The 18,884-nt window shown below is 40.7% G+C and overlaps 1 protein-coding gene and 1 non-coding gene across 3 annotated transcripts in view; one reads left to right on the forward strand and one right to left on the reverse strand.

The window, feature by feature from the left end:
- LYPD6B (LY6/PLAUR domain containing 6B) overlaps positions 1 to 18,884 on the forward strand; it is a 175,053-nt gene that overhangs the window by 8,361 nt on the left and 147,808 nt on the right. Inside the window, exon 2 of one of the 2 annotated variants that reach the window (XM_032479418.1) lies at positions 4,388 to 4,433. The exons of the other annotated variant lie outside the window; for it this stretch is intronic. The gene's annotated coding sequence lies outside the window, so the exon portion shown is untranslated. The remainder of the gene's footprint in view (positions 1 to 4,387; positions 4,434 to 18,884) is intronic. 2 annotated transcript variants of the gene reach the window in all.
- On the reverse strand, positions 8,278 to 8,350 carry TRNAY-AUA. The gene has a single exon. It is a non-coding gene; the product is annotated as a tRNA-Tyr (tRNA).

Here is an 18,884-nt window from a genome sequence, read left to right on the forward strand (position 1 = left end):
GACTCTCAATACTGTTTTCCGTAATGACTGCACCAAAATACATTTCCACCAACAGTGTAGGAGGGTTCCCTTTTCTCCACAGCCTCTCCAGCATTTGTCATTTGTGGACTTTTGAATGATGGCCATTCTGACTGATGTGAGGTGATATCTCATTGTAGTTTTGATTTGCATTTCTCTGATAATTAGTGATATTGAGCATTTTTCATGTGCCTATTGGCCATTTGTATGTCTTCATTGGAGGATTGCTTGTTTAGGTCTTCCTATTTTTTAAATTTTAACTTGTCTATATCTGTATTTAAGGCAGGTTCCTTGTAGACCTCAGATAATTGGGTCTTACTTTTTAATCAATCTGACAATATCTGTCTTTTAATTGATGTGTTAGACTGTTCACATTAACTGTAGTGGTAATATGGTTTAATCAAAAATCTACCATCTTGCTAGCTATTTTCTATTTGTTCCATTTTTTCCCTATTACTTCAGCATTTCTTATGATTCCCTTTTATCTCAAGTTTTTATTTCTGCTTAACATTTGTGGTGATTGCCCTAGAGTTTTTAAAATCTATATGTCTTTAATTAATCAGCTTCGACTTTCAAGTAACATTATACTGTTTCATGTGTAGTCCAAGGACGTTTCAGCAGCACATTCTAAGTCCTTCTCTTCCATTCTTTGTGCTATGGTTGTTGTCATTTTTCCTCTACATGTGCTGTAAACAGAACATTGCTGCTGTTCTTGCTTTAGACCAAGGGTCAGCAAACCTTTTTTTAAATAAAGGCTCAGAAATACTGTAGGCTCTGAGGCCACATATGGTCTCTGCTGCATAGTCTTTTTTTCTTAAACAACACTTAAATATAAAAACCATTCTTATGATAGATAACACTAAAACAGATGGCAGGCATCATTTGGTTTGTAGGCTGTAGTTTGCTGACTCTTGCTTTAAACATCAGTTATCATTTACAGCAATTAAAAATAAGAAAAAGGAGAATTGTTTTTGACTTTCATTTATTCCATTTCCAGGACTCTGCATTTCTTTGTGTAGATTTAGGTTTCTGTCTAGCATCATATTCCTTCTGCCTCTGAAACTGCATTTAGCATTTCTTGTAGTTTTGTGTGCTGTGGCAGTTCTTATTTCTTCTTTGTTTTTGAAAGATGTTTTCACTGGGTATAGGATTCTGGGTTGACAGTTTATCTTTCAGCACTTTAATGTGACTTCATTGTCCTTTTACTTGCATGCCTTCTGACAAGGTGTCTTCTGTCATTCTTATCTTTGTTCCTTTGTATGTAGTGTTTCATCTTCTTCCACTGCATTTGAGATTTTCTTTTTGTCTTTGGTTTTCAGCTGCTTTAATATGATGTGTGTGTGTGCGCACATGCATGCACATGCTTGGTGTTTACCCTCTGTAGTCTTGTGCTCAAAAAGGTTCTTGGTTCTCTGGTTTGGTATCTGTCATTAATTTTTATTTATTTATTTTATTTTTTTTAACTTTTTTTATTGATTTATAATGTCATTAATTTTTAGAAAATTCTCAGCATTTATTTCTTCTAATATTTCTTCTGCTCTTTTCCTTTTCTTTTCTCCTTTTGAACTTTCAATTACACCTAAGTTAGGATTTTTTTGGTATTATTCCACAGCTGTTGGACACTGTTTTGTTTCATTCTTCTTTTTGTTTCTTCTTGTTTTAGTTGGGATAATTTTTGTCTGCCTTTGTCAAGTTAATTGATTCTTTCCTTTGATGTGTCAAATCTGAGGAATGCCTCTTGAGGGCATTCTTCATTTCTGTTACTGTGTTTAGCCTTTCAAGCATTTCCATTTGATTCTTTTTTATGGTTTCCATCTCTGTGTTCAACTTATACATTTGATATTTCATGTGTCCACCTTTTCTTCTAGGATCTTTTACCGTTAATTATGGTTATTTTAAATTCTGTGTCTGATAGCTTCCCCATCTGTGTCATAGCTGAGTCTGATTCTGTTCATTGCTGTGTCTCTTGTCAATGTTGGTTTTTCTTGCTTTTTGTGTGCTCTGTAATGTTTTGTTGAGACCTGGACATCTTGTGTAGGATATTAGAGACTGAGCTAAATAGTTTTTATGCCTGGAAACGGGAATGCCTTTCGATCTCCACGAGGTCTTCGGCGTTAGGGCGTTGGTCAGTCTGGTCAGGAGCTGACTGGATCTGAGGTCTGTTGTTGGTGTGCGTATCCTCAGTGCAGCACAGACTTCAGATTCCTTTGCTGATGCCTTGAGTTTAGAGCTGGGGCTGGTTTGCTGAAGGGCTTTTCTCATTGTCCGCCTTGGTGTCAGCCTCAGGTCTTCCTTTCGTGCTGTGCCTGAGTGGTCCGGCTCCGTGCTCTTTCAGCTCTCCGGCAATATTCCATTGTTACGTGTTGCTTGGTGCTTGTTAGCCGGTGTCCAGATGCATCTGCCTCCGGTAGACAAATGCTCATGTCTTGTCTTTTCCTGCAGGTGCCTGGTTTCCTCAGATTCTGGACTGCTTTGTTCCCCGTGACCTCAGCTGTTTAATGGATTCAAGAAAGTTATGAACTTGCAGCTTATCTAGCTTTTTATTTATAAGCCTGGGAGTGATGCTCTTCTCAGGTCTATGCCCTGAGCAGAGTCCAGAAGGCTTGATTTGATGTTTTTCCAGCTCTTTCTTTTTTGTGATCCTCATGTAAAGTTCCAGTTCTGTTTTCCTTTCTTCTGTGCTTTATAAAATGTCATTATATAAATCAGTGGTTTGCAGCTCTCACCTGGGGAACATGAAGTAAAATACAAATCTTGGGCCCCAGTGTTTTAACTAATGCACGTTGGGGTCCAGGCATGGGCATCTTTTATGAGCTCCCCAGGTGATGCTGACGTACATCCAGGTTGAGAACCCTCGGTCTGGGTATCACAGCTTTTCCTTTCACAGAAGGGCTATTCCAGTATAAACGACCCAGTGAAACTGCAGCCTGTGTGCATTCACCCCTGTGACTTCGTGGGGTTGTTGCCCTCCTAGCTGTGCTTTCAATGGTAGTTCAGTGGTAGTTGCCTGTGATGTAGACTCACAGTCTCATAGCGTGGGGAGGAAGCTTAGAGTTCTTGTCATTTAACTTTCCACCAATGTGAATATCCTCCAAGACTGTCTATGGTTTTGGTGCTGCTTAAAGTCTTTCAGGGCCTGGACACTCTCTGGCATTCAAAATAACAAACCCCGTTGTGAGACAGTTTTGCTGTTAGGGTGTTCTCCTATTGAATTGAAATGTGTCCTTCTATAACCTATCAAACAATTTGTCTAATTCACAGCCTTGCAAACTGTTTTGAAAGAAATCTGTTTGCATGACCCAGTGCACATGCTTGTGTGCACACACACTCGCACTCAGACAAGCATTTTTACGAAATAGCCATTACTGTAAGTCTTGTACCTCTAAATTGATTTCAACCAATGGGTGGTTTTTTGCAGTATGAAAAATGCTTATCCAGCCCGTCTTCCGCTAGACAGGCTTCAAGAGGTTTCACGACTGCTCTCCTGGCTCCTCAGAGCTTTCTTGTCCCCAGGGTGATGCTTGTTCCTCCGGCTGTGCTGGCTTCCTCGCTGCCCTGGCCAGTGTCACGCACTAGGTGGGTTTCTGTGTGTGGAGTTCTCTGCAAATGAGTGGCCTGGTTCAGAGGCCAGGGCTCTGCAAGTGGGCAGATCCGTCCAGAGTAGAGGAAGGGTCCCTTGGCTTCTTCTAGACACCATTTCTAGTCCTGTGGTCCAAATTCAATGGGATGTACATTGACACCACCTCTTGAAGAACATTGTTGATGACTTTCTCTTTGTGATTTTTATATGTCTTCCACTTTTTTTCATATAAATAACATGTTATCCCAGTCAGCTACATATGCATTTTTAGTTTTCAGGAGACTGTGAACTCCTTAGATGTCAAGAAGAATATTTCATTCTCTTTCTCCATAGTGATCACCGACAACTTCAGTTGTTGAATTAATCTTAGAAAACTGTGTTTCCCGTCAAGAAACTTTGACCTTTTAGCACCATTGCTTTGCTAACAGTTGTGTTACCAGCCTTATCTGTAAGTTACCGAAGGGGCAGTGGGCAAATTGGGAATTTAGATGAACCTGCCACCTTAGTACTCAGGCACAAGACACGGTGGCAGGTGCTGAGGGCCAGGATTTCATAGCCTACAGCCTGTCTGAGGACACAGGCCATGCAAGATGAGTGTCTGTGAGCTGTGTAGTGGGTGTGTGCTCTTAGAGGTCTCAGATGAAAGAAAGGTTAGGAGAGACTTGTCTTGGCCTTTACCGTAAGCATCGGACATACAGATTGCAGGTACTTAGGGGAGGGAGGATTTAGGAGGAGAAGAACACTGTTTTAGTAGTTTCCTAAGTTCTATGAAATCTTTGCTTTCTTTAGGAGTGACTTGGAGCTGAGAGATCCAAAGATCTGAGAGAAACTGTAGGTAAGACAGAGGGAAATCCAATTTAAATTGTTTCTGTAGGAAGGATGAACATCAACAGAGGGTAGCGGGCTCAGCTCCCCCAACCCCCGCCCCACACGTCTGAGCCCTCAAGAGACTCTGACTCCTCTGACGGGTGTAGTTGGGAAGCGACTTCTCGTCATGAAGAAGGTTCAGCTTGCCAGGGGCCGCCTCAGGGCTGATCATTTTAGCTCTGCCTCTTTGTGGCTTCCACCGACTTTCAGAGCAACCATCCATAGCCACTGACCTATTTTGTTCTACTTTCTCTTCTCAGAGGGCTCTTAAACAGATGTATTATTAAGAAACACACATTCTCAGAGTTTGTCACATCTCCCACTCTTCATATATGATCCACTTCACCCGTGAGACAGTCTTCTGAGTAGTATCGTGAAACAGTGACACCATCCACATACTGCATAAAAGCTGGCTGTTGTATCATTGTTGTCTTTTTGAAAACATATCTCATGTATTTTGGGACTATTTTCCTATGGTAGGAAAATAGGGATGGGAGTACATTATGGAAAAAATAGGCGCTGTGTACGTGGTATTTATCCCGCAAGATTGGGGGACCAGAGTTCTTAAGCAACTCCAAGAACGGTTAGAACAAAGATGAGGGCTGTAACCCGGCTGTTCCACACTACAGGGGAGGTATCAGTGTTACCGAGAAATGGGTGTCGTGCGTGTCTTTTAGACTCTAGTGCCGGGATGGTTGTTGATCTCCTGGGAAGAACTGATAAACAGTGGAGGCCTACATAATTCTTTATATGTCTCTTTGTGCCTTGGGAGCCAGGAAACCCAGAGCTAAATGTGAAAATGATTATAGTGATAGTTTTATTTTAAGTTCTAAGGACAAAGTTTTCCTGTCTTAAATCATACAATTTCATCTTTTTAAGAACAGTAACTTGTATTTTTTCCCTGTTACCACAGAGGTACATGTTCACTATAGAAAGTGTGGAAAATAATCGATTACCTCCCCCATCAGATATTTCCCCCCCACATAGTAGTTGACAGTGTTTCCGTTTTAATCATTTTAATTTTTTTCTAAGCAAATGTGTGTATATATTTTTTTCCTACAAAAATCAAATGATACCTTTCAGACTGCATTAAAACTCATTTTCAAAAACGTAACCTTTATAAACACTTTCCATGTTGTTAAATGTTCCTGCATAGCATTATTTTTGATGGCTGGTATAATATTTCACCATAAGGCTGTATCTTGTACTTTTAGCTTGAATTTAGTTTTCTGCTCTTGTCAACAGCTCTGTCATGTACATTCTTTTAGCTAAGTCTCTGAGCACATCCACAATTATTTCCTTAGAATAGGGTTTCAAGAAGTGGCATAATTGCTTAAAGGGGTATAATATTTTTAAGCCTTTAGATACATATTTCCATGTTGTTTTCCAGAAAGCATGAACTGATCACCTGAAGGTTGAGAGTGCCTCTTCCCTAAACCTCTTGCTGGACCAAGATTATTATTTTTAAGATTCTGTATTAGGAGGCAGGACTTCTGGCTGTGGCCAAGTGAGGAGGTTACAAATCCTCTCCTCCAGAAAGCAACTATAAATCTGGACAAAATGAACAGAAACAGCCATCCGCTTACTCTGGTAACCCATCAAAGGCACACATCCATCTGTGAAGTGTGCTCCTGCCCTGTAGGTGCAAAGGTGTTGTCCTTAGCAAGGGAGGACCAGCCCCTTTGCTGCTGAGATCAAAGGAACTCGCTCCATTTGTGGTGTGGGCAATGCTGGCACACAGTGAGATGCCGGCACACAGTGAGATGCCGGCACACAGTGAGTGTTTTTCCAGATCCCTTCTCCCCGGTTTCAGTTTATTTCGAATCTTCAAAAAATAAAAACAGCAATATTCTTTTATTATAAACATATTTAATCCAGAAAAAGTGGAAAATAAACATAAAGAGAAGAAAATTAAAAGCACCATGGAGGGGAGGGTAACAGCTCAGTGGTAGAGCGCATGCTTAGCTTGCAGGAGGTCCTGGATTCAATCCCCAGAACCTCCACTAAAAAAGAAAAAAAAAAAAAAGCCCCTCGAAGCCCACTTAGTGTGTACTCTTCTAGATCAGCTCATTTCAGTAGCACTTTCTGTGATGATGGACATGCTCTGTGCTGTCCAGTCCAGTCGCCATGGTCCTCATGTGTTTCCTGAGCACTTGCAATGTGGCTAGTGTTGAGAAACTGAATTCTTATGAATTTAAATTTAAATATCCACATTGGCTAGTGGCTATAGTGTTAGGCAGCCTAGTTCTATTATTTCCGTAATATGGAGGCATGGATGCGTATGTATGTAGTTAAAAAAAATTAGGATCATACTGCATGTTGTGTTTTGTATCCTCTTTTTCTCTGGCTAACAGTGTATCATAAACATAATTTTAATAGGTGGCTCATATTAAACTGAATGAATGTACCATAATCGGTTTAACAAAATCTTTGTTGTGCCTTCAGGGTATTTCCAATAATTTGCTATTATAAACAACCCTGCAGATAATCTTTATAGCTAAAGTTGTGACATTCATAATTATTGATGAAGGATAAGCTCTTTGAGTTTGAATTCTTAGGAAAAAATCTGTTACCCCTTTTCCATACCTCTCTTCCAAGAAGTTCTATTGGTAAACATTTTCAACAGCAGTACAGGAAACTATCTCTCCATCGTTACTGCTAATTTTCAATTGAGATAAATACACATGCCATAAAATTCACCCTTTTAAAGTATGCAATTCAGTGTTTTTTAGTATATTCATAAAGTTGTGCAACCATCACCACTATCTAATTCCGGAATGTTTTCATGACTCCACAAAGACATCACATACCCATGAACAATCACGCCCCATTCCCCGCTTCCCTCAGCCCCCAGCAATCTCTATAATCTACTCTCTGTCACATGGATTTGCCTGTTCTGGACATTTCATATAAACAGAATCATTCTGTATCCAGCCTTTTGTGTCTAGCTTCCTTAGCATAATGTTTTCAAGATTTAAGGTTCATAAACCAGCACCTCATTCCTTCTTACAGCTGAAAGATATTCTGTTGTATGGATATACCATATTCTGTGTATCCATGCATTTAGATGGAGATTTGGGTTGTTTTTGTTTTACTTTTATGAAGTATGCTTCTATGAACATTCATGTACAAGTTTTTGTGTGGACATATGTTTTCATTTCTCTTGGGTACATACCTAAGAGTGGAATTGCTGAATCATATGGTAACTCTATGCCTAACTTTTAAAGGAACTACCAAACTGTATCCAAAACAGCTGTATCATTTTACGTTCCTACCAGCAATGTGAGGGTTCCAATTTTTCCACATCCTCACCTGTACTTTTATTGTCCATCTTTTTGCTTATATCCATCTTAGTGGCATGTAGTAGTATCTCTTTGTAGTTTCAATTTGCTTTTTCTAGTAACTAATGATGCTGAGTATTTTTCATGTGCTTATTGGCTATTTGTGCATCTTCTTTGGAGAACCATCTGTTCAAATCCTTGCTAATTTTTAATTGGATTACTTGTCTTTTTATTGTACAGTTGTAAGAGTTCTTATATGTTCTGGATATTAGACCCTTTTCGGACGTACGATTTATGGATACTTTCTCTCATTCTTTTTTTTTGTTGTTGTTGGAGGGGGAAGTAATTAGGTTTGTTTGTTTGTTTGTTTATTTATTTATTTATTTATTTTTTGTAGCTCTATTTTGTTTTTTTGTTAAACATTTTTTATTGATTTATAATCATTTTACAATGTTGTGTCAAATTCCAGTGTTCAGCACAGTTTTTCAGTTATACATTAACATATTACTTATTTATTTTTCAAGGAGGTACTGGAGGTACTGGGGATTGAACCCAGGACCTCCTGCATTATAAGCATGTGCTCTGCCACTTGAGCTATACCCTCGCCGCTCCCCCCCATTTTCTCTCATTCTGTAGATGGTTTTTTCACTTCTTTGATAATATCTTTTGAAACATAAACTTTTTTTTTTCTTTTTGGTTCTTTTATTTTCTATATATGAAGTCCCAACCAGTAGGATCCTTTTTTTTTTCTTTTTAACATTTTTTATTGAGTTATAGTCATTTTACAATGTTCTGTCAGATTCCAGTGTAGAGCACAATTTTTCAGTTATACATGAACATACGTATATTCATTGTTACATTTTTTTTGCTGTGAGCTACCACAAGATCTTGTATATATTTCCCTGTGCTATACAGTATAATCTTGTTTATCTATTCTGCATATGCCTGTCAGTATCTACAAATTTTGAAATCTCAGTCTATCCCTTCCCACCCCCCACCCCCTTGGCAACCACAAGTTTGTATTCTATGTCTGAGTCTGTTTCTGTTTTGTATTTATGTTCTTTTTTTTTGTTTTTTTTTTCTTGTTTTTTTTTAGATTCCACATATGAGTGATCTCATATGGTATTTTTCTTTCTCTTTCTGGCTTACTTCACTTAGAATGACATTCTCCAGGGACATCCATGTTGCTGCAAATGGCGTTATGTTGTCATTTTTTATGGCTGAATAGTATTCCATTGTATAAATATACCACCTCTTCTTTATCCAGTCATCTGTTGATGGATATTTAGGCTGTTTCCATGTCTTGGCTATTGTAAGTAGTGCTGCTATGAACATTGGAGTGCAGGTGTCATCCTGAAGTAGGGTTCCTTCTGGATATATGCCCAGGAGCGGGATTCCTGGGTCATACGGTAAGTCTGTTCCTAGTCTTTTGAGGAATCTCCATACACTGTTTTCCACAGTGGCTGCACCAAACTGCATTCCCACCAGCAGTGTAGGAGGTTCCCTTTTCTCCACAGCCTCTCCAGCATTTGTCATTTGTGGATTTTTGAATGATGGCCATTCTGACTGGTGTGAGGTGATACCTCATTGTAGTTTTGATTTGCATTTCTCTGATAATCAGTGATACTGAGCATTTTTTCATGTGCCTATTGATCATTTGTATGTCTTCCTTGGAGAATTGCTTGTTTAGGTCTTCTGCCCGTTTTTGGATTGGGTTGTTTTTTTCTTATTAAGTCATGTGAGCTGTTTATATATTCTGGAGATCAAGCCTTTGTTGGTGAAACATAAAAGTTTTAATTTTGATAACATCCTATTTTTTTCAGTTGTGCTTTTGGTGTCATATCTAAGAAGCCATTGCCTAATCCAAGGTCAAAAATTTACTTCTAAAAGTTTTATGGTTTTAGTTCTTCCATTTAGATATTTGATCTATTTTGAGTTAACTTTTGTATATTGTGTGAATTAGGGATTTGGATTTATTCTTTTGCATGTAACCATGCAGTTGTCCCAGCACCATTTGTTGGAAAGAATATTCTTTCCCCTGTAGATTTGTCATAGCACTGTTGCAAAAATCAACTGCCCATGAATATATGCAACTACTTCTGTTCTCTCAATTCTGTTCCCTTGATCTCTTATGCCAAATTTATGCCAGTACCACACAATCTTATTGATTTTTTTTTTTGTAGTAGTTTTGAATTCTGTAAGTGTCAGTCTTCTGACTTTGTTCTGTTTTCCCCCCAAGATTGCTTTGGCTAGTCTGCCATATAAATTTTAGGATTAGTTTGTTAATTTTTGTAAAAAAGCCAGATAGGATTTTGATATGGATTACATTGAATCTGTAGATCAGTTTGAAGATTATTGCATTTTAACAATATTGTCTTCCATTCATGAACACAGGATGTTTTTGCAGTTGTTAGGTCTTCTTTAATTTCTTTCAAAGATATTTGGTAATTTTCAGTGTCCAAGTATTACACTTTTTTTGTTAAATTTATTATAGATCATTTTATTCTTTCTGCTGCAGTGTACATGAAATCGTCTGAAGTTCATTTTTGGATTGTCTGTTGGTACTGCATAGAAATACAATTGATTCTTGTATTTTGGTTGTGTGTCCTGAAACCTTGCTGAACTCATTGATTGGCTCTAATAGTTTTTAGGTGAATGTATTAGTAGTTGCTATATACAAGATCATCTAAAAATAGAGGTAGTTTAACTTCTTTCTTTCCAGTGAGGATACTGTTCTTTTTCTTGCCTAATTGCCTTGGCTAGAAGCGACAGTACAATGTTGAATAGAAGAGATAGGAGCAGCCTTCCTTGTCTTGTTCCTAATGTTCCTGGTTGATGAGATGGCCAGGGTTATTTATGCTGTTTTTTGATGACTGTCTTTATAGTCTAAGAATCTGAGTGTTGGGGCAGGAGTTGCTGCTTTGTTTTTTTTATAGGGAAGGAGGAATAATAAACAGTCAAACAATAAAATAAAAAAATAAGAATTCCTTTGTTCTATGCATTGGGAGGCTTGGCTTAGTATTAGAAAAGAAGTATTTTAATTGAGGAATCTATTCATGTAACATTTAGGTGCCAAGGAGTTTGATTAATGCTTTCTAATACATAAGCATTCATTATTTAAAGATAAAACTTAAATTGTCCCTACTAATTTTTCCATCCTGCCTTCCACAACTTTGATTTCCCACTCTCTGTTTCAGGTATCGTACTGGGATTACAGAGATGAGTTAAACACAGACTATGTCCTGGGGGTGCTTGTGGAAAAGTCTTTTGGGGGAGACAGGAAACAGGAAGTTTAATATTCTGGCAAGTGGTTTCCATCAAAGTGTAACATGTCAGAAGATGTGGGCTTCACCCTTGGAGTTTTTGCATCTGTTTGCTGATGGAACATCCACTTTCTACACCATAGAATCAAAGAGCTTTAGGACTGGAGGCTTAGGAAGCCTTTATCCAGCCCCACATTTTTCCATAGAATCATTCTCTTACCTTTTCCAACAATTCCTGTTGTTTCTCATCAGCAGCTCTTCTTTCTCTGAAATGTTTTATCACACACACACAGAGATACACAGATAACACACACGGATGTACATGCACAGTATTTTCCGTAGAGAGGCAATCCACGTTCAGTCCACTTCCTGGCTCCGTTTGTTGCGTCTGGTTGGGGTAATATAACACCGTCCCCCAGGTCCCTGTTCAGTGTAACTTGTCTAGGATTCCTTCTTGACCTTGCCCTTGAAGGTTGCTCAGCATTGTCTTTCTGATAGGTGCTTATGACGTGGAACTGACAAGGACAGGACGTTATCCGACTCCAAATCTGAGTGACCCTGAAGGCTGTGGGAGGCTTCCTGTTCTGTTTAATTGTACATTCAACTTTCTTTGTAAAGAGCATACTCCATCCAATTTAAACTTGTCAATTCAGAGGATTAACTAGGATGCATATGAAGTCATACCTGTGTGCTCACTGTAAAGTCATCTTTCTAGAAAAGAGGAAAAGTGGTATTAACAAAATCAATTAAATAGATACGCATGTTAAAAATGTTTACAGAGGCTTGTTTTTAATAAGTCAATTCAGAACTGGATGATACATGCGTTTTTAGTTTTTACTTTGCTATTTAAAAGAAATGCTCTTTATTCTAGCTTTACTATATATTATTTATTATTACAATTAAAATAACACCAGGTTACTTTTTATCATTCCGCTGGTAAAATGGAATGTGAACCTTATGGTCTTAGGCTACAAAAGGAAATGAATTGTCCCTGCAAACCTTTCAAGTTTAATTAACTTTTAGACTAATATGAAGTTCTAGTTTCCTTTTTTCTTTTTTATTACAATGTGTTTTTTCTCTTGATTATGTGAGGGGTGAGATAAGGATTCAGAAGTGCTTTCTGGTTCACGCTGTTTATTGCGTGTGATACAGCAGCCAGTTCCATCAAAAGAGAAATAGGGAAATAACTACTGTATTTGTGCCTCGTAAGCAGTTTGTAAAGTCCCCTCCAGCCCCTACGATTAAATGTTGGCTTCTCTCCTTGCAGGCTTCTAAAATGGAATTAAAAAGTGGAGGGAACAGCATTTTAAAACCAAGCACATATATTGTATAGGAACAAACCCAGCCAATTGAGGACTCACAGCATTGCAGGCAGTCATTTGATTCAGTGCTGTAAGAGATGTAACAGAGAAGGAAAGAGGATGGCAAAAGGGAGCCTGAGAAAGTTCCAGGTCATTGAAAGCGTCTGATGATTTGCCCTTGTTGGGGTTGGTTGGGGTGGGGAGTGGAGGGGAGGGGTTGCTGGAAAGTGGAGCTTTCCCTCCTGTCTGTGGTAAATGCATCCATAAAACACATTGTCACTAAGTTACCCTTAACCTCAGTCTAAGCCGGAGAGTGCCTGGAACTTGTTAATGGGGAGGGTGGGGTGGAGGGCTTGAAGAGCCATTCCTAGTTAAGGGGGTGGCTCCCTGTAGAGGAAAGAGTATTTGGACTGGCAGTCGGGAACCTGAGTCTTGTTCTTGGTCCTTCTGCCTTCTGTGTGACCTTGAACGAGTGACCTTGCCCTCCCTGAGCTGTGGTTCCCATACTGTAAAATGCAGACTTGGACTAAGTCCATGATTTCCAAGCCAAATTCCCAAGCCTCCATCAGGCCATCTCAGAGGTTCACCTTGTATCACCAGTTGGGGTTCCTGGCCCCTGCCTGCGGGAGGGAACAGCTTCAGTGTCCTCTCTTGTGTTTATGCTTCTGCAAACTGTTGTTTAAACACAACAGGCACTGGAGAGTGAGATCTGTTAGGTGGCTTGGTCTCAGAGATCTTCTGGTTCTCACATCCCAGCTGTCTACAGCGCTGACATCCCATCCAGACTGAATGTGAAGGGACCGTCAACCTGGCCTCTCCTCATCTTTGTCAGGAAACACCAGGGACTTTAGCCACAGAAACACAGCTCACGAGTGCACATGAAGCTGCAGTGGGGCAAGGAGTCTGTGTTCGTGGGGTTTCAGTCTCTGACTCCCGGAACAGACCATTTCACCCTTCCTGGGTGTGGTTTCCCCTTTGCTCCAAGCTTGGATCCCGGCTTTTGGAAGTGGTCTGGAACCCGTGTGATTTTGAGGGCAGCTGTAGCCACCCTCTCGTGGCCCTAGTCAGCTTCCCACGGGTGCTGTCAGGTTGCCCCGCCCTGAACCTTTCCCGGGTGTCCCTGAGGTTAAGACAGTAATAACCACCTGTCAGCTGCAAGTCGGGATGCTGAGCGCGGGGCCGCGCCCAAGAGTCGCTTGCTAGTTGGTGTTAAGTAAGCTTTTTCTTCCCATGTCAGGTCGTTACTTACCTGGTCCCTGTCTTGGGAGTCGTTTCCTTTCACTCCTAAATAATGCGCCTTCCTAAACCACAAACGTCCCTCTGTCTGTTTTGAAGTCATGCTGCGTATACTCTTGTGTTGCCAGGACTGAACATTCAGGGAGTGGCCTTCAATTTCCCTGCTGTGTCAAGCGGATGTAGTGTCTTTTGTTACTTGTCCCAAGACGCCCTGGTGAACACAGAAGCCTGTGAAGAAAGGATGGGCAGAGGAAGCTGTCATGAAAGAACTATTTTAATTGAAGAATATATAGCTGGAGACCCAGGGGTGTTGAGCCGTTTAATTAACGTTTATTAGAAATGAAGACTTGCTGCTTCAAAATGAAGATGCAAACCTGTCTCCATATCCGTTTCTTTCTCACGTTGTTGTTACTTTCCCCTGCTTCTTCTTCTTTTTTTTTAAAATGTATTTTTATTGAAGTATAGTCAGTTTACAATGTTGTGTCAATTTCTTGTGTAAAGCTTCTGTCATATAGGAACATACATATATTTCTTTTCATATTCTTATTAACTGTAAGTTACTACAAGATATTGAATATAGTTCCCTGTACTATAAACTATAAACTTGTTGTTTGTCTGTTTTATACATAGTAGGTAGTACCTGCAAATCTCAAACTCCCAGTTTACCCCTTCCCATCCCCTTCCCCACCCTGGTAACTGTAAGTTTGCTTTCTATGTCTGTGAGTCTGTTCCTGTTTTGTAAATAAATTTGTTTTGTATTTTTTTTTCAGATTCTACAAATATGTGATATCATATGGTATTTTTCTTTCTCTTTCTGGCTTACTTCATTTAGGATGACATTCTCCAGGTCCATCCATGTTGCTGCAAATGGCATTATTTTATTCTTTTTAATGGCTGAGTAGTATTCCATTGTATAAATATACCCCAACTTCTTTATCCAGTCATCTGTTGATGGACATTTAGGTTGTTTCCAAGTCTTGACTATTGTAAATAGTGCTGCTCTGACATTGGGGTGCATGTATCTTTTTGAATTAAGGTTCTCTCTGGATGTATACCCAGGAGTGGGAATGGAAGAAAATATTTGCAAAAGATGAGACTGACAGGGCTTAATTTCCAGAAAATATAAGCAGCTCATATGACTTAATAAGAAAAAAAAACCCAATCCAAAAATAGGCAGAAGACCTAAACAAGCAGTTCTCCAAAGAAGACATACAAAAAAAAAATGCTCAATATCACTAATTATCAGAGAAATGCAAATCAGACTCCAATGAGGTATCACCTCACACCAGTTAGAATGGCCATCATTCAAAAGTCCACAAACAATAAATGCTGGAGAGGCTGTGGAGAAAAGGGAACCCTGCTACACTGCTGGTAGGAATGTAGTTTGGTGTAGCCATTATGGAAAGCAGTATGGAGATTCCTCAGAAGACTAAAAATAGGCTTACCATATGATCCAGCAACCCCTTCTTCTTAATTGAGCAGACTTTCCTTGAATTCCCATGATAAGACCAGGCACCTTGCCAAGCACTGGGCTGACAGAGATGAATAAGACCAGGCCGTGCCCTCAAGGGGTGTGTGGCTGGCTCAGGAAAGAGCTAAGCAGTGAGAGCCCCAAGTGGTCAGTGCACTTTCCAGAAGTTCCTGGAAGTGGGGGGACCCTCAGGGTAAGCAGCCACTTGCCCCTGGCTGGGGACAGGAAGTTCCTGCAGAAGATTCCCTGGGGCCTGTATCCTGGAGGATGACCTGGACGTGCCCCAGAGAGGAGGGGAGGGAGTGGGTCGGTTTGGTAAACTGTAGGAGCTCAGAGTGGCTGGAGCCAGCCTTGAGGGAGAGTGAGGAGGGAGCAGGAGCCTGGCAACAAGCAGTCATCAGGCTGGGAAGGACCTTGAGTATTTTCAGTTGTGCTTGTCAGTTTGGGTTTTGCCCCGAGGGTATGGGAACCTACAGCAGAGTTTGGGGCTGGTTGAGCTAGGAGACGTGCAAGGCTGTTGAGTGTAGAAGTGGTAAGGAGGGGCTCTGGAGTTAGGGGATTGGGGTTTGAATTCTGCCTTCACTGCCTTCCAGCTGTGGGTAGGTTAATTAACTGTGTCTCTGTTGCCTCATCTTTAAAATAGGGATGCAAACCCTTTTTGTCTTAAAGGGTCCTTGTGAGCCATAAACAGTCACCTATGGCTCTTAGAAAAAATGGGCCCATGGTAAGAACTTACTGGAATTTAGTTACCACATTTTGGGCAAGGGGGCATATCGTATTTTCCATGTGCAGTCTCCTTAGACTGTGTGTCAGTTAGCTGTTGGCGTAATAATGCTGGGTAAAAAAATGCTCTAAAACTCAGCAGCCTACAACAGTGATTTATTATTATTGCAGTTGCTGGTTGGTGCTAGGCTTGGCAGCTCACACTGGACTTAACCGAGCAGCCGAGCTTCAAGCTGTGGCCCTGGCTGGGCGCACGAGTTGGGTTCATGTCTGCCCCACGTGGGCTCCAGACTGAGGGTGGCAGCCATCCCGGGGCAGCTCTGCCAAGGCTGTGGTGGTGCCGGGAGGGGAATGAGGAAACCTGCAAGGCTTCTTAAGGCCTAGGCTCCCTGCAGGCAGAGCAAGTCACAGGCAAGCAAGCCCAGGGTCGAGGAGTTGGGGGGGGTGGGGTGGGCAGATCTGTAGGGGGCGATTCTGATCCCCATTAGTGGGAGGAGCTGCAAAGTCTCCCGGTAAAGTCGATGAACACAGGGAGGGGTGACGGGTTGGGGCCACGAGTGAGGTTCCATGGGCTGCACTGCTATTTCGTACAACTGCAACTTCTGCAAAGGAGTTTCCGTGAGGGGCAAAGCCGACACTCACCTGGACAAGCCTGAACCCAGGAGCCTGGCTTCAGTTAGGGCCTTTCCTGCATTGGCCCCAGCACTGTCCTTTAGGCTTTGCAAGTGCATTCTTTCTCCTGCCTGTCAGAGTCTTTGGGAGAGACTGCACATTTGAGGGGAAAATGTACTGGTGTGGATCTGAGTCTGTGAAGTGGGGATGATCATAGCCTCTAACAATACTGGAAAGCCTGGAGAGGAGTGGAGGTGTTTGTGCAGGAATGAAATGCCCTGTAGCCTCTTTCTCAGACTCACCAGCTGCAGTGACATCCTTGAACATGTTAGCAGATGTGAGCTCTATGCTAAGACTCACTGTTTAAATCCAAGAATAAAGTATCTTTGCTTACATGTGTTTTTAGATACCCTTCTCCCAGGATAGTTGAAAAGACTTGCATTTTTTTCTGGGCTCCCTGGTATTTGTAGTCTAGTCGCTGGGCACCTCCTGTGAGGCTGCCTGGCTCTCCAGTGATCAACCCGAGGCAAATGCAGGGACCCAGGCAAGGGAGGGGCAGCCTGGTTAGTATTTATTAGTATGTAACTCGACCTCCTGTTCTCCCAGCCTCCTCGGGGCTTGGGAGTAGGATAGGGCCAGTGATGGGAGGAGGCGAATACGACTGCTTTGCCAACATGAAAGGTTATCGCTCTCCTCTTCCCTGGCCTCCTTATGCTGCATGACAAACACATCCATTCTTCTCCGATAGAAAAGAGAGAAACAGGGGCAGGGAGGACATTCTTAGAGGCTAGACTTTTCTATTTTATGTATGAGACTATATTGTGAAATTAAATATCACATTTCTTAACATGCTAGTTACTTATGAGATGAAAAAATTAAGCAAGATCTCTAAATTTACACTTAAGTATAATCTTAATTTGAGCAGTTTTTTTCAGAGATGGGGAGGAAATAGATTCTGGAATTTTTTTGGCAACAGAAACAACACTGGAAATAACAAGTGAAACATTTAGCAGCGTGATTGGCATATAGAAATAAGATGCTCAGTAAATTGTGGCATTGGTGGCGATGGTGATGGTGCCCTCTCTGGTCCGTTTATCGGTGGAGGGGATTAGAAGCAGAGAGTCCCGGATACTGGTGATGCTGAGCAGCTTTTCATGTTCCTGTTGGCCATCTGCATTTCCTCTTTTGAAAAAATGCCTGTTTAGTTCTTCTGCCCATATGTTAAATGGTTTTTTTTGTTTGTTTGTTTGCGTGCTTTTTAATTGAAGTACAGTTGATTCAAAATGTTTTATTACTTTCCGGTGTGCAGTGTGGTTGGCCTTAGATGGCATTATGCTAAGTGAAATGAGTCAGAGAAAGACAAATACTGTAAGATATCTCTTACATGTGGAATCTAAGGAAAATACAACAAACTAGTGAATATAACAGAAAAGAAACAGACTCACAGATGTAGAGAAGGAACTAGTGGTCACCAGTGGGGAGAGGGAAGGGGGAGGGGCAAGATGGAGGTGGAGGATGAACAGGTACAAACTACCAGGTATAAAATGAGCTACAAGGATGTGCTGTACAACATGGGGAATAGAGCCGATATTTTATAATAACTGTACCCTAACCTTTAAAAATTATGAATTACTGTATTGTATACCTGTAACATATAATAGTGTACATCAACTAGACTTCAGTTTAAAAAATATGATACTGTAAAATAAATACATAAATAAATAAAGTTAAAAAAAAAGCAGAAAATAGCAGGCTGAGCACTGCCGTCAAGTGCCTTGGTCCAGAGGCACTTTAGCTCTTTCAACTCTTCCCTCCCTACCTGGAAAAGCAACAGGAAAATGGGCCAGAGAAGCTCAGGTCCTAAAAACCAAGTCAGTTGTATACCTTGGAAGTTAACAACTTTTTTTTTTTTTCTTAAAGTGGTTGCTTCTAAAAGGCACAGTTCAAAATAGTCACTGCAAGAATAGACATGCTGAAATCCTAATGGTGCAATTCTGTTTTGTTGAGTCAAAAAAATAGGGCTGGATAATGACGAGTCGTAGCTATGCAAATGAAAAGAAAGATCATCATGTCTTGTGATTCAGGGTGTGAATTGATGGGAAAAATCTGTCCATATTACTTAGTAAGGGAGATGAACGCAGAGGAACGCATTCAGTGGTATATGTTCTTCTTTTTTCCCCCTTAAGCATCGCTTATGGCTTAAAGCCTAGAATGAAATATTTGGTCCATTGGCAGCCTTTCCTGAGTGTCCACTGTGGGCAAGGCTCACAGAGGTAATTGCAAAGATTACAAACGAGTTTGTCCTTCCTTCATTCTCTAATAAACGCAGCCTTTACTTTTCAGGAGCTTTTATCTTACCGGAAATGGCAAGATGCAGACATTAGAAACCTAAAAAACAAGAGCAAATTCATATGGTTTATATCGTGTACGGTAGGTTTCTAATATATCTGGAGGATAAGTCAATAGAGTCAAAATCATGGTTCTAAATCTTGATCAAATTAGTGAATTCTTTGACTTCTCTGCATTTATTTT

This window comes from Camelus ferus, chromosome 5 (assembly GCF_009834535.1).
Source record: "Camelus ferus isolate YT-003-E chromosome 5, BCGSAC_Cfer_1.0, whole genome shotgun sequence".
Classification (NCBI taxonomy): Eukaryota; Metazoa; Chordata; class Mammalia; order Artiodactyla; family Camelidae; genus Camelus; species Camelus ferus.